Source organism: Marmota marmota, unplaced genomic scaffold (assembly GCF_001458135.2).
Source record: "Marmota marmota marmota unplaced genomic scaffold, marMar, whole genome shotgun sequence".
In the NCBI taxonomy this organism is placed as follows: Eukaryota; Metazoa; Chordata; class Mammalia; order Rodentia; family Sciuridae; genus Marmota; species Marmota marmota.
The window spans coordinates 21,623,987-21,637,497 of NW_026000142.1; the positions used below are offsets into that span (position 1 = coordinate 21,623,987).

The following is a 13,511-nucleotide window of genomic DNA, read 5'->3' on the forward strand; positions in this document are numbered from 1 at the left end:
CCCTTTTAATTAGAACAAAGGGCAGGTAGGAAGTAATTTTTTTTTTTCTTTTTCCAGTGCTGAGAATCAAACTCACATCCCTGTGCATGCTTTGCAGTTTTGTTTTAATTTATTTATTTTAATTAGGAATATATGACAGCAGAATTCACTTTGATTCATTGTATACAATTGCAGCACAACTTTTCATTTCTCTTGTTGTACATGATAGAGCGTAACCACACCATATGTGCAGTCTTACCTAGGGTAATGATGTTCATCTTACTCCACCATCTTTCCTGCCCCCATTTGCCCTCCCCTTGCCTCCTCTCCCGCTTTGCCCAAAGTTCCTCCATTTTTCCCATGCCCTCCCCCTTTCTGGATCAGTATCCACTTATCAGAACATTCAGCCTTTGGATTTGGGGGTTGGCTTACTTCACTTAGCATGATATTCTCCAATTCCATCCATTTATCTGCAAATGCCATAATTTAATTCTCTTTTAATGCTGAGTAATATTCCATTCTGTATATATACCACAGTTTCTTTATCCATTGAAGGGCATCATGATTGGTTTGTGAATTGAGATGCTATAAACATTGTGAATTGAGATGCTATAAACATTGATGTGGCTGTGTTACTATATAGTATGCTGATTTTAAGTCCTTTGGGTATAGACTGAGGAGTGCGATAGCTGGATCAAATGGTGGTTCCATTCCAAGTTTTCTAAGGAATCTCCATACTGCTTTCCAGAGTGGTTGCACCAATTTGCAGTACCACCAGCAATGTATGAGTGTGCCTTTTCCCCCACATCCTCGTCAGCACTTATTATTGCTTGTGTTCTTGATAATTGCCATTCTGACTGGTGTGAGATGAAATCTTAGAATAGATTAATTTGCATTTCTCTAATTACTAGAGATGTTGAACATTTTTTTAATATATATTTGTTGATGGATTGTATATCTTCTGAGAAATGTCTGTTCAGCTCCTTAGCCCATTTGTTGATTGGGTTGTTTGTTTTTTTGGTGTTAAGCTTTTTGAGTTCTTTATATATACCAGAGATTAGTACTCTATGACGTGCGTGTGGCAAAAATTTGCTCCCAAAATGTGTTCTCTCTTCACCTCATTGATTGTTTTTGTGTTTTGGTTTTTTTTTCCTGAGAAGCTTTTTAGTTTGAATCCGTCCCATTTATTAATTCTTGATTTTACTTCTTGTGCTTTAGGAGTTTTGTTAGGGAAGTTGAAGCCTAATCAGATGTGATGAAGATTTGGGCCTGCTTTTTCCTCAATTAGGTGCAGGATCTCTGGTCTAATTCCTAGGTCCTTGATCCACTTTGAGTTGAGTTTTGTGCATGGTGAGAGATATGGGTTGAGTTTCATTTTGCTTTTTTGCATGCAGTTTATCATTGAGCTACATCCCTGACCAGAAGCAAACATTTTTGTATGTGGCCTGAACCAGTCATTGTAAGCTCAGGGTTTTTTCATGAATTACTCATTTAATCTCCCTACCTCTCATTCTGCTTCTTATTTACATTATGGCCATAATGACACTAATTGGGCAGTAAGAAATGTCAAGTGAAAAAGGAAAGTTAGTGCTTTTAATAAAATGAGGTTTTTTCCTTATCTATGCCATCTGCAAATCCTTTTCACTTAGATTTGATGCTATTGGAAAACAAGTCTTGACAATTTTCATTTATTCAGGCGGCTGCTTATCCAATTTGGCAATTATCACTTCCTTCTCTGGTCTCTCCTGCTGCTACTCTTATCTTAGCCTTTTCACTGTTCCTCCTCCACTAGGCAAGGAGAGGGAGAAGGAAATAAAACCTAAGCAGTAAGTGTTGTAACTTATTTTAATTTCGTCAGTTGATAATTGTGAGGCAGTTTATAGGTTTGGGATGTACAACATTTAGGACTAATTGTTTTGAATTTTAAAAAAACAATCACTATCTGGTCTGGATTGTGGCTTAGTGAAAGACCATGTGCTAGCATGTGTGAAGTTCTAGATTCAGTCCCTAGTACCAAAAATAAAAAACAAAAATAAAATTTGAAATAATTTTGAAAAGTTTCTGTCTTACAGGCACCTTTTGGTATTGTGAGCCAAAGTGGACTGACTGATGATATGGTCCAGAATATACCTAGGGCAGGTAGTTGAGCGCTTCTCAGTAAAGGAGCCTGGAAAGCCTGCTTGCCTTCCCCCTTCTTCAGCAAATAGCTCTTGAGTGTACACTATTCTGGAACCACAGCTGAACAAAACAGAAACCCCAACAGTGGGGTTTCATGGAGGTGCTATGCTTATTATCTATGAAAATATCTCAACTCCCTCAAAATATAGAATGTCAGCCTCATGCTGGCAGGAACATTTGGTATTACCTGCTCAGATAGAAAGATCAAAAGTCGTTCCCCCCCCTCCCCCCCGCCCCTTCATTTCTGCTTGATTACTGCATCTCCAAGATTAACATGGTCTGTTGAAACAGGGTTGACAGACTCTGGAGAAGCCACTTCTTCTTTACTCTGTTATGTCCGCAGCTTTATTTAGAGCAGCCATCTCTTTCTTCCCCTGGAAGTTCAGTCTTCTTCCATGTGACCACTCTCCAAGAGCTTTGTATTTGTGTTTGCAGAAGTTGGAATCTGGAGAGCAATATTCCTTGTGGATTAATTGCCAAAGTAATTATATTGTAAAATAATATGCATGATTGATACTTGATATATGCCTCTCCAGGGAGCTGGAGAGCTTTATTGATTTGGAGAGATGAGCCAGTCACTAATTTAGGAGCAGAACTTGATGGGAAAAGCCAAACTGATGGCCTGGACCTAAAGGCCAGGAGCAGGTGATGGGATCTGGATGAAGTACAAGCATTATAATCATAAAGGGTGCTGCACCAAGCAGTGTCCCAGCAGTCACATCTTAAGAAATCACAAATCTCTAGGAGGTGCCAGGCTGCAGGGTGAGAGGCTAGCAGCATGTCCTCATGTTCAGACTCTTGCCTTGTTCAGAATGAGCATACCTAGAATCTGCAGAGGGACATGCCAGTGGAAAATCTCCCTGCTGCATTCTTGCCACCATCACCAGCACTGATTTGAAGGATACTGGCTTGAAAGCATTATCTGGCACTTCTGTTGAGTCTCTTCCTCTCCCTTCTGTTTGAGCAGGGCACGTGCAGCCTTTCCAAGTGGGTGGCGTCCACATAAGGAGGATGCCTTATTTATTTTGGGTTCATGAGCTTGCGTAACATGCCTATTTAACACCCTCCTAAAAGCACTGTCAGCACATGAGCAAGTAAGGAAGCCCACTAAATCCTGCCTCTTCTGAGCACAGTGAGCTGTTGAAGGTTGTTCCCGCAGCTATATATTTATGGACAGGGGCTGGAATTATGACATTTATCTCTGTTGGTTAGGGTACTGATATATATCTGCCTACATCTTCCATGGAGAGCTGCACCTTATCTTGAGAGAGAGCAATGAGAGTGCTCCCGTAACTTATCCTGCCCAGCACTACTGGGACTGCCTGTGGGAGGCCACTTCCCCCTCCTAACCAGGGGCTCTCAGAGGGAGCATGCGATTATGTGTACAATGGGGGCTTTGCTGGTAAAGTTTTCTAGGATATAAAACAGGTGAGAGCAAAAACTGCAGCTCCTAATAAGCTCTCCTCTGGGTGTCACATTCTGATCTGCTTCCAGGCATGACCCCTTCCTCAGGCATAGTGTCAGGAATCCCTGGGGGTTTTATGATAAGTTTATTCTCAGACAGCATTCCTGTTTCCTTACGAGTCTTCCTGCTTCTGTCCTTGTGACTCTTCTGGTCTGTCTTCCTTCTGTGACCATCCCAAGGGCCCTGGGGGTTGAAGTGGTCAGGAGGGACTCCAAGAAGGCCCTAGAGCTTCAGCAGAGTACTGAAGGCTGTTTCCTGGTCTCTCTCAGTGATTATTCCTGGCTTGCTGCTGAGTTCCAGGGATAGGAGCAAACCACAGTTGAGGACAGATTATTGCCTCCTCATCTCAGGCATGATGCTGTGGTTCAAGCAGTCTTGTGGTCATAATATGCATTGGTGAGTCTGTGTGTGTATGTGTGTGTGTTTTGCCACCATCTTCCTGACACTGTCCTTTTATCATTGTTTTACTGCACATGCATTGTCACCATATCCCACACTGTGTAACTTACTTGTTATCTTTTTCCCCTCCTCAGAGTGTAAGGTCCATGAGGCAGGGATTCTTGTTTCTTCATTCCCTGCTATTTCCTCTGCGCCTAGAGCACTGACTGGTTCAAAAGAGGCATTGATTCAGCAGTGACCACTCTCTGAACAAGACCCTAGAGGCCTTGTGGAAACATTTACCAGTTTGCTCTTCATGGCCAGTGGAACAGCAAACTATTAAATTGCATAGTCCTATAGTTCCATCCCTAATTCCCCCAAGAAAAGAGTATAGTTTTTCTTCAGAGGTGTCTTGCCATGTTACCCCTGTTGCTTCTGAGCCTTGGGAATAGAGAAAGAGAAATAACAACATTTTAGACCATGTTGGCATCCTGTGGAACCAGCAAAGCAGCCCTTAGTAACTGTTCTCTCCTGCAGAGGTTCTCAGCATCCTGAGGAAAACCTGGCCCTGTGTGTGTAGCCAGTTTGATGGCCATGTCATTGGGAGAATGCCTTTAATGAAGTAAAACTCATTCCCTTTCTTCTGTGGCCACAACTGCCATCCTATTCATTCAAAACACAGAATAACAATATGACCTCCTTAGTTTCTTTTTTCAGACTGCTATCTCTTGGGAGTCTATTGTTTCTGTTTCATTTGGACCTTTCAAATAATGCCAAGATGGAGGCATAGACTGAGCAGCCTCTATTACACAGAGGTCTGGGTCTATATTCCTTTGCATTCTTAGACTAGGAATTATGTGATGGTGATGATGGCCATGATGATGTCTGTAGCTAATGGGGTCATGATAAGCTGGTATGGGGGTCCATGTTGAAGGCTGGAGGACTTAAAAAACACAAAATGAACTACATAGACCAAAAGTCCCCAGCAAAATCTTCTGAAAGACAAGTAGTTCAAGGCCCACCCAGATTCAAGATTCAGGTCAGCTACTGGAAACTTGGCACATTCAAATCACACTTGTTCTTGCCACCCAAAGATTTAAAACTTTCCTTGAATGACTTTAGTGGACACTTCACCAGTTCTTTTATATGCTTTATAATGAATTGTCTGATATAATACACATAGTAATCCTATTTTCATTTTAATTTTTGTTCTGTTTTACTGGTAAGGATACTAATCCCTGGGCTACATACATGGCACCCCTGAAATTATTCAAGCATATAATGCACAGTCACACATGGTGGCCCTGAGGTGTAGAACAAGATGAACCCTTAACCTCTTTACTCTACCTTTGAGTACCAGGGTTGACACAATGTTGTAAACATACTTTTGTAGAGCTGGGGTTCAGGTTTCCCATAGAAGTTCAAGCTTCTGTTATGATAAGCTGATATGAGGTTCCATGTTGAAGGCTGGAACCCCAGGCTTCTGTTTGAATATATGTGATGCCACTGGATAAATGCAACAGATCTTTAGTTCTTCAAAAGTCCTCATGGACTTCTCTGTCTAGCTTGCCTGCTCCTTCTCTGTGGAACTCTGCCTGCTGCTTTGGAAAGAGACAAGTGGGGCTCTCCCCGGCAGCAGCTGCCTGTCTACCTTCTCTCTGGGCCTCTGCAGAATACATAGGGGAGGCTGCAGAGGGGAGTCAGTGGACTGCATATTAGAAACATTCGCTATGAGGACAGAGTAGAACCAGGGACTTCTGCCCCCTGAATTCTCTTAACAAAGAAAGTTCAGCCTGAGTGGGGCGTAGGGATGGTGAGAGAGCATACCTGCAAGGTAACATGCTCAACCATTGCTGCTCTTTACATTTCTAAGGCAGTGCTCAGGTAACTGGTTAATAAAAATGAATATACTATTGGAAGCTACATTTGTGTGGGGCTTTTTGCTGCTGTTGTTAAATTGGCTAATTTAACACTATTCTAGAATGGCAGTGATGATAATAGCAGCAGCCCACGAGTTCAGGAGAAGGTGGGGCAATTCCCTCCAGAGCTTCCCCAGGCATTGCTGCACTCCCTGTATCTTTGCTCTTTGAGGAAATGGGATAAACAATAGCTAGACCTCCACTGGCAGGAGCCCTTGGGACTCTGCAGCATGCTTACCAGATCTGCATGGGTCCTGGGGATACCACTTAGGAGTTTTCTCTGCACACTATGTTGTAATCATTTTTTTATCCACATTCCCACACATGGTGCTGTCTATATATTTATTCATCCCTGGATGCCATTTTAACAATGGCTTTCCATTTCACACATAGTGCAAGCCAGCATCTTACTCTGGCTTGCCTTCCTTGCCCTGTGCTTTCTCTCGCATCTCCTATACCTCCCACTTCACTGTCTGCTCCTGGATTATGGCCTTTGCACTTGGTACTCTTCTCCTGGATGCCCCTGTGGCTCAGTCCTCCCATTCCTCCAGACCTTCGGTTGGATGCCACCTTCTCCACAAGGTTCTTCCTTATTCTCCTCTTTAAAATTGCAAAGCATCCTCTCACTCTCCTTCCATGCTTTATTTTCCTTCATGGCACTGTCACCATCTATAAGAATATATATTTTACTTGTTTCTCTTGCTCTTTCCACCAGAATATCAAGTTCCAAGAAGACAAGATTCTGTTTTGTTCCTTGCTATGTGTAATCCCCAGCATGTAGAATGATGCCTAACAATTAGTAAGCTCTTGATGAAGCCTCTGTCATTTTATTCCCCTGGGTCCACATGACAATACCTGGACCAGTATCATCACTGTTGACACAGACTCTGTTTTTCTCAAGCTTCTGGAATAGATTCGCATATTGATTTCTAGCCAAGGGCAGGGGTGGGGCATAGGCAGTTGGTAAGACAGGGCATGATGTGGAACTGCCCACATTCCACATTCATGTTACGGGTCCAAACATTATTAGAACCAACCCTTGCAACAACAAAAATGATCCCTACCTCCCCACACACATACATTTTCTAATACCCTTTGAAGGTTGATGATGCTGCTGCTCCTTGAAGACCGCTCATCTTTAGTAGAATAAAGAAAACATTTTATTACAGTCATCTAGAAAGGGGTAGGGTGCACAAGTTCTGTTGAGGAACATTGAGAACCCATCTGAGGTTAAGTAATTATGAATTAATAATGAAGTTCATTCAACCTGCTTATATGACGCATTCAATTCAGCTGTGTTCTACAGCCACAAGGGAGGCTTCAGTAGCTGAGAAAGAAGATATTAAATCTGTATTCACCATGATCCTTCTGTGTTAATCTGTGAAAAAGAAATGGACTAGGTTGTCATCAAATGGACTAGGTTTTCATCTAATGGACTAGGTTGTCATCACTCAGATCTTCTCTGAGTGATACTTTAGGAAGGAGATTAAGACCAAATTTTGAGGCCCTTTAAGGGATTATATCCAATGCTCCAGTGTTATAATGAAACTTGGAGTAAAACTCCGCTTCTGTGAGATTCCATACTTGCCTTCCAGCTGCCCAGGAACATACTGGGATGAATCTTGGTGAAATCACAAGGGAAGGTAGGTCTTAGGAAGAAAATTTTCTAGTCCCATGTCTTGGGAGGGATAGGCAGAGGGTGCTCCAAGCCTTATAAAATCAACCTGCCTTTTCCTGGTGAAAGTGGTCATTATTAAATGTATCACTATCCTCTTGGACTATAGAAAACTGCACATAAAGACCCCCTGTAGGTTTTTCTGTATCCAGAGCATTTTACCCAGATAGTTTATTACGTTTGTAGATGATGGAAATATTTATATATTTATACCTACTTTACACAATTAAAACTATTTGGTAAATAAAGTAAGATAAAGTTGTAATATATAGTGGATATAAATATAAATATCTTTATCCATGAGGGACAAGACCTCTAGTAGATGTCTGAAACCACAAATAGTAAGCAAGCCCTATGTATATATTCTCTTTCACATACATACCTGTGATAAAGTTCAATTTATAAACTAGGCACAGTAAGATTAAGAACAATAACTAATAATAAACTAGAATATTATTACAATATACTGTTATAAAGTTTAGGTGAACATGACCCCTGCTTCTCTCCCTCTTAAAGTATCTTTCCATACTTTCACATTTTCACTTAAAAGAAGCACTTTCCTGAATTTCTTTGGCATATCTGAATTGCCAGTATCATTATTCTTGCACTTTGGAGCCATGCTTAAGTTAAGTAAGGCTCTGTAATACCACAATGGTCAGTCTGATAACCATGGCAGCCAGTAAGTTACTAACAGCAGTACGGCCTGAGATTTCATCTCACCGTCCAGGATGGCATGTCATTTAAAACTTAGGAGTTGTTTATTTCTGAAACTTTCCACGATTGACCATGGGTAACTGAAACTTTGGAAAGCAAAATTGTGGATAAAGGGAGACAACTGTATTGCCTGTGTGTATTTTTTATAATAATCAGTGGCAATTTTTTTTCTTACAATAACTACAAATAATTTTTACTTACATTTTCTTTACAAGTGAAGCTACATGACAGCGAGACCTAGATTCAGGCATCTTCATTCTGAGCTACTTGAAAAGCAGACTAAAGCTTGAGAATAGGAGAAACCTTCGGAAGGTAGTAAAACAAAAAATTAGATTCTTGATTGAGTGTTTGCTACTATTAAAAAAAAAAAAAGTGAGAAGCAGTCATTTTCAAGAAAGGAGGGAAGAAAGCAGAACCTAAAACCAAAACAACCAAAATTTGAATACTACTTTTGCCATGTGAGATTGTCTAATCAGCCTCATTTTCTTCTATTGCCATCATCAGCCTCTGTTTGTTCTGATGCTTCATTTTTAGTATCTTCATAGGCTTATGAAAGCAGAAAGATTGCCTGGGTTGGAACAAGCCTCTCTACCATTTTCTCAACCAGAATAAATCAATGCAAATGCCAGGGCCGCTCCCTCTCGAGACCTTTGAGACCTAGTTGGAAGCAAAGCTAGGTGAAAATCAGCAAACAGGACACCATCCTACAAAAGAGTTGCCTGCAGGAAGCAAAAGGGCATTCGAACATTCCCTTCCAGAACTGATCAGCCTGACTATTCTCCCCACCTCTCCTGCGAGAGGTGATAATCTGCAAGCATTTTAATATATCGCAGAACTTACAGATATTAGCAGTAGTGTTTAAAGGTGATAGCTACATTGGTGCACTTGAGGTATGCCTTTACTTGTTATTAAAAAGAAACAGTAATTCTGGAGAGTTCTAATATAAAACTGAAGTACTCTTTGCATAAGGGAGTATGATGGATTCTCGCACTGCTTAGAATTGCTGTGCTAGAAGGAAGATGGGGAAAGGGAATGAATATAGTCAAATAAATTAAGCCCTGAAACCCAAATACTGCTGTGTAAGCAAGCCAACTACAAATCAAACAAAGAAGTGTTTGCTAAAGAATACGTGATCTTAGTTGAAGCTGAATGAAACCAGGCTCTTTGTACATATGTGTATATTTCTCTTGGCATGTGCAAAGTCTTGTTTCCTTTGTCTGAGACTTCTTTGGCACAAAGTATCATCCATCCATGAAGAAGAAAACAAAAGAGTCATTTTCCCCAAATGGCAAAGGTAGTCTTTTCAAGTATAGACAAGCCAGTTGGCATTGGGAGACAGAATATGTGTCGTTCCTCTACTTTCTAAGGATCCCCATATTTCTGATGTTCTAGCTACCTTTATATATATATATATATCCTGGAAGGTCAGATCATGGTGTGGGTCTCTTTACTTTCCAATTCCTCCCTACAGATTGCTATGACAGCCATCTATAAGTGTTGTTGAGTACTGTCCAACCATATTATTTTATAGATGAGAATGCAGAGACAAAATGAAATGGAGTGGCACTGTCTTAGTCACAAATTGGGTTAGTGGCACAGCAGGAGCCTCATCCACTGGACTCTCAGCTCTATAGCTTGTTTTCAGGCATAGCATGTTCTTAACTTGCCTTTTTTTGAACAGATTGCTCTCAACTCAGAGCCAAAGCTACTTTCAGCATCAGTTCAAATGACACTGTAATCTCTTGGAGTGGATAGAAAACTATGGAGTAGAGGATATTTTCTTCCTCCTTAGAACCTCAAGTCAAGTCAACAATTTCTTTCTAGTTTATTCTGATTGCATTCTATTTGATCTATTTTTCTCTAGAGTTGTTAAACAGCCTAAGGCCAAAATCATTATGTTCTGACCCAAACAAGGAGATCAGGGCAGCTCTGTTATAGGCTGCGTAAAAGTGCAAAGCATGGGCAGGGTGCAGCAAATTGTCTGCTTTACCTGGCGTGTAGATGGCAATCCGAGTATGAGAGGTAAGACTGGGGTTGCGTATTTCTCAATAGGGGCACTGGTGGCATTTGGGAAGCAGCATCTTGTGGGGATGTCCCATGAATTGTAGGATGTGTAGCATCTTGGCTCCCCTCCCAAATGCCATATCGCTCTGCCATCAGAAACTTCTTTTCGGTAAACCAGCCTCAATCTGCATTCACTCCCGGGGGGCGTGTTGCACAGCCATCACATCTGCTGGTGGGTAGGCGTATTAGGAGGAGTCATCAACAGCTCACGAGGTTGAGAAGCTGACACATGTCTTTTCAGTAGGGTTAGTGGCATCCAGAGAGAAAACTCCCATACCACCTTGATGCTCATGTACAAGGTAGTGGTGGGAATGGGGGTGTGGGGAACACATGTGTTTGCTGAAATCACAATGGAGAAAATCAGCCAGGAATGTAATTTCTGCTTTCTTGTAGCTGTCACTTGTTGCCATCTATATTGTATCTTTCTGGGAGCATCTTAACTGCAGCTTGATTCACTCCTTCCTGAGTTCTCAGATGTTTTCTGTCCTTCATGCTTCACAAAACTTAGCCAGGAATCCATCCTGGGACCTAAGAGATGTAGGCCCTTTTACTCTGTTCAACATTTGCCTCCATTGGCTTATCCCTATCTCCACCATGCTCTTTAGAATCAAAAGTATTCTCTTATTGTATTTATCCAAATTATGCTTTGCTTGCAGTACCCTACTTCTGAATAGTGTATGGTCACTCTGCATTTAGCAGGAAACTAAAATTCCTAACAATATTTCCAAAAGGTAACTCTTGAAATTCGTGAGCTCATGAGCTCTCCTGTCACCAGTGTGGCCATTTTCAAGTACTAGCTTGGACCATGGTTAAATATGCTGAAACTTAACAGGAAGATTAATCCTCTGAAGAGTTAATTTATGTAATAACACTTCTCAGGGGCTTTTCCCACGTGACAGTGTGAGATAGGAAGAACTGTTTATATTACCATTTAGCAAGTGAAAACACTAAGACTCAGCAAAGTTGTTGCTTAGCCAAGGTCACACAGCTTCATTAAGGATGGAACTGGCACTTAATACTCCACCATTTCCTCCCTTTCCTTTTCAGGGATCGAGGGAGGAGACCAATTTGATTTGTCCTCTTTGGATGTCAGAACAATGTTTCTTTTTTTAAAAGAATATTTTAAGCTTTTCAATTCCGATCTTCCATTGAGACAAGTTCTTTATTCTTCTGCCAGGGAATTGTGACCTCCTGTCAATCAAGTATTTCTGTCTCCCTTTAACCCACTCTACTCTTGGATTTGAAAGTTGTCAGCAACACTGAGACTGCAGTCCATGTTGTCTGATGTGTGTGTGTAATGTTGGGGAAAGCCATTTCCCTGGTGGTAAGGAGGAGACGAATTATAAAATAATCCATATTTTTGCTTTTTCAACTTCCCTCTCAATCTCTGCTCAGAAAGTTTGACAATAGACAATGACAGAAGGAAAAAGAAAACTGTGATAATGGGTCTCAGATCACAATTTTAATTAAAATTAAATCTGACTGATAACATGAAAAGCTGTGTTTAAATAGTAGTAATACACACAGAGAAGGAATCATTTTTTTGATATCCATGAAATTATGACACAATTTATTGGGAGAAAACATTCATAAGCTGAGTTTGTGTTTGCTGGGGCCACATCCTTTTCTGGCTTAGAATAAGAGCATATTAGAAGAGTTGATGTCATGCTGTCCCAAAGCGAACCAAGTAGAAAACTGCGAGGGTAGTTCATTGATGCTCCCAGTGTTTCTGGTGGCAGAAGGATGTGCTGTGGCGTTTGGGAAGGGAGCCAAGATGCCACACATCCTATAGTTCATGGGAAGTGTCCACAAGGAGGTCCTTTGTCCCAAATGTCAGTTGTTTCCCCGTTGAGAAGCATGCATGTTTGACAGAACCCCTGCAGTGGTTCTCAGAAGGAACCTGCCAGCCTTCTGTGTTTTTCTCCCTTTCCACGTGCCAGAGCACTCTTCTGTCACTGGCACCAGCAGGGAGCATCAGAATCACTCCATGGTTGTCCCTATGCATGTCCCACTGGCAGCTTTTACTCGTTCATTCTAACTAGAAAATTAATCCTCTGAAGAGTTAATTTATGTAATAACACTTCTTAGGGGCTTTTCCCATGTGGCGGTGTGAGATAGGAAGAACTGTTTATATTACCATTTAGCAAGTGAAAACACTAAGGCTCAGCAAAGTTGTTGCTTAGCCAAGGTCACACAGCTTCATTAAGGTGGACTTAAAGTTGCCTTCTCTGCACGTATTCTGCCTATAACTGTTCTTTTGATACTTGGAACGTCATTAAAATGTAGTAGATAGTGGATGGATAGGTGGATCAGTGATTTGATTCGTGATCCTACTCCATGAGTCCCGAGAAAAAGAATCAAAGGATCATGGTAGAATGAGCATTTCTCAACTCAGGCATTGTGACTGACTCAATGGCCAGGCAGATCCCCTAACCTGCTTTGTGTCCCTGCTAGCCCTAGTGCAGAAACTTGCTGTGCAGGAAGAAGTGAATGATTTATAGGCAGGATGCTCAGCTTCTGATCCTGGCTCAATGCCATCATATATAAAAAGAGAGAGTTGGGAGAAGATAATTAAGTATTTCTTAATAATTCCATCTTTGGAAATTCTGTGATAGCTCTTTTTGAGGGAAGAACTTCAATATTATTTATTACAAACATGGGTTCTAGAATTACCAAAATAGGCTCAACTTTTGGGGTTGCCTTTATAAACCCTATGATATAGCACAAGTTATTTAATAGTGTGGTGCATGTTTTTAAAAAGTGCTTCATCCAGTGCCCAATAAACAGAAGGACCACTCAAATTGCAGTAACATTTATTATGCTACTTTCTTCTTGAATACTCCATCTAGTCTCTACTTGTACTTTAAAACTCTTTTAATTAAATGTGAGCCTCACTATGATAACACCAACTATTTATCTGTTCACTCAGGAAGAGACATCCATAAATGGAATTCTGTAGGATAAATCAGGACGCAGGACAACCTGAGTAAGATGAAGTGCATTCAACCTGATCTGCCAAGATACAGAGGCGAGAACACCAGCCTGTCAAAAGATAGGCCTTATAATCTGTACTTTATTGCCATGTTGTCATATCACCTTGTGTAGGTCATTGAACTGTTCTGATTTCCAGTTTCCTCTC

The 13,511-nt window shown here is 41.1% G+C and overlaps 1 protein-coding gene and 1 long non-coding RNA gene across 2 annotated transcripts in view; both read left to right on the forward strand.

Moving 5' to 3' along the window:
• Positions 1-13,511, forward strand: part of Snd1 (staphylococcal nuclease and tudor domain containing 1) — a 411,985-nt gene that overhangs the window by 285,070 nt on the left and 113,404 nt on the right. The gene's annotated exons all lie outside the window — the stretch shown is intronic.
• On the forward strand, positions 1,274-12,840 carry LOC125611378. Its single transcript, XR_007341560.1, has 2 exons — positions 1,274-7,319; positions 7,360-12,840. It is a non-coding gene; the product is annotated as an uncharacterized LOC125611378 (long non-coding RNA).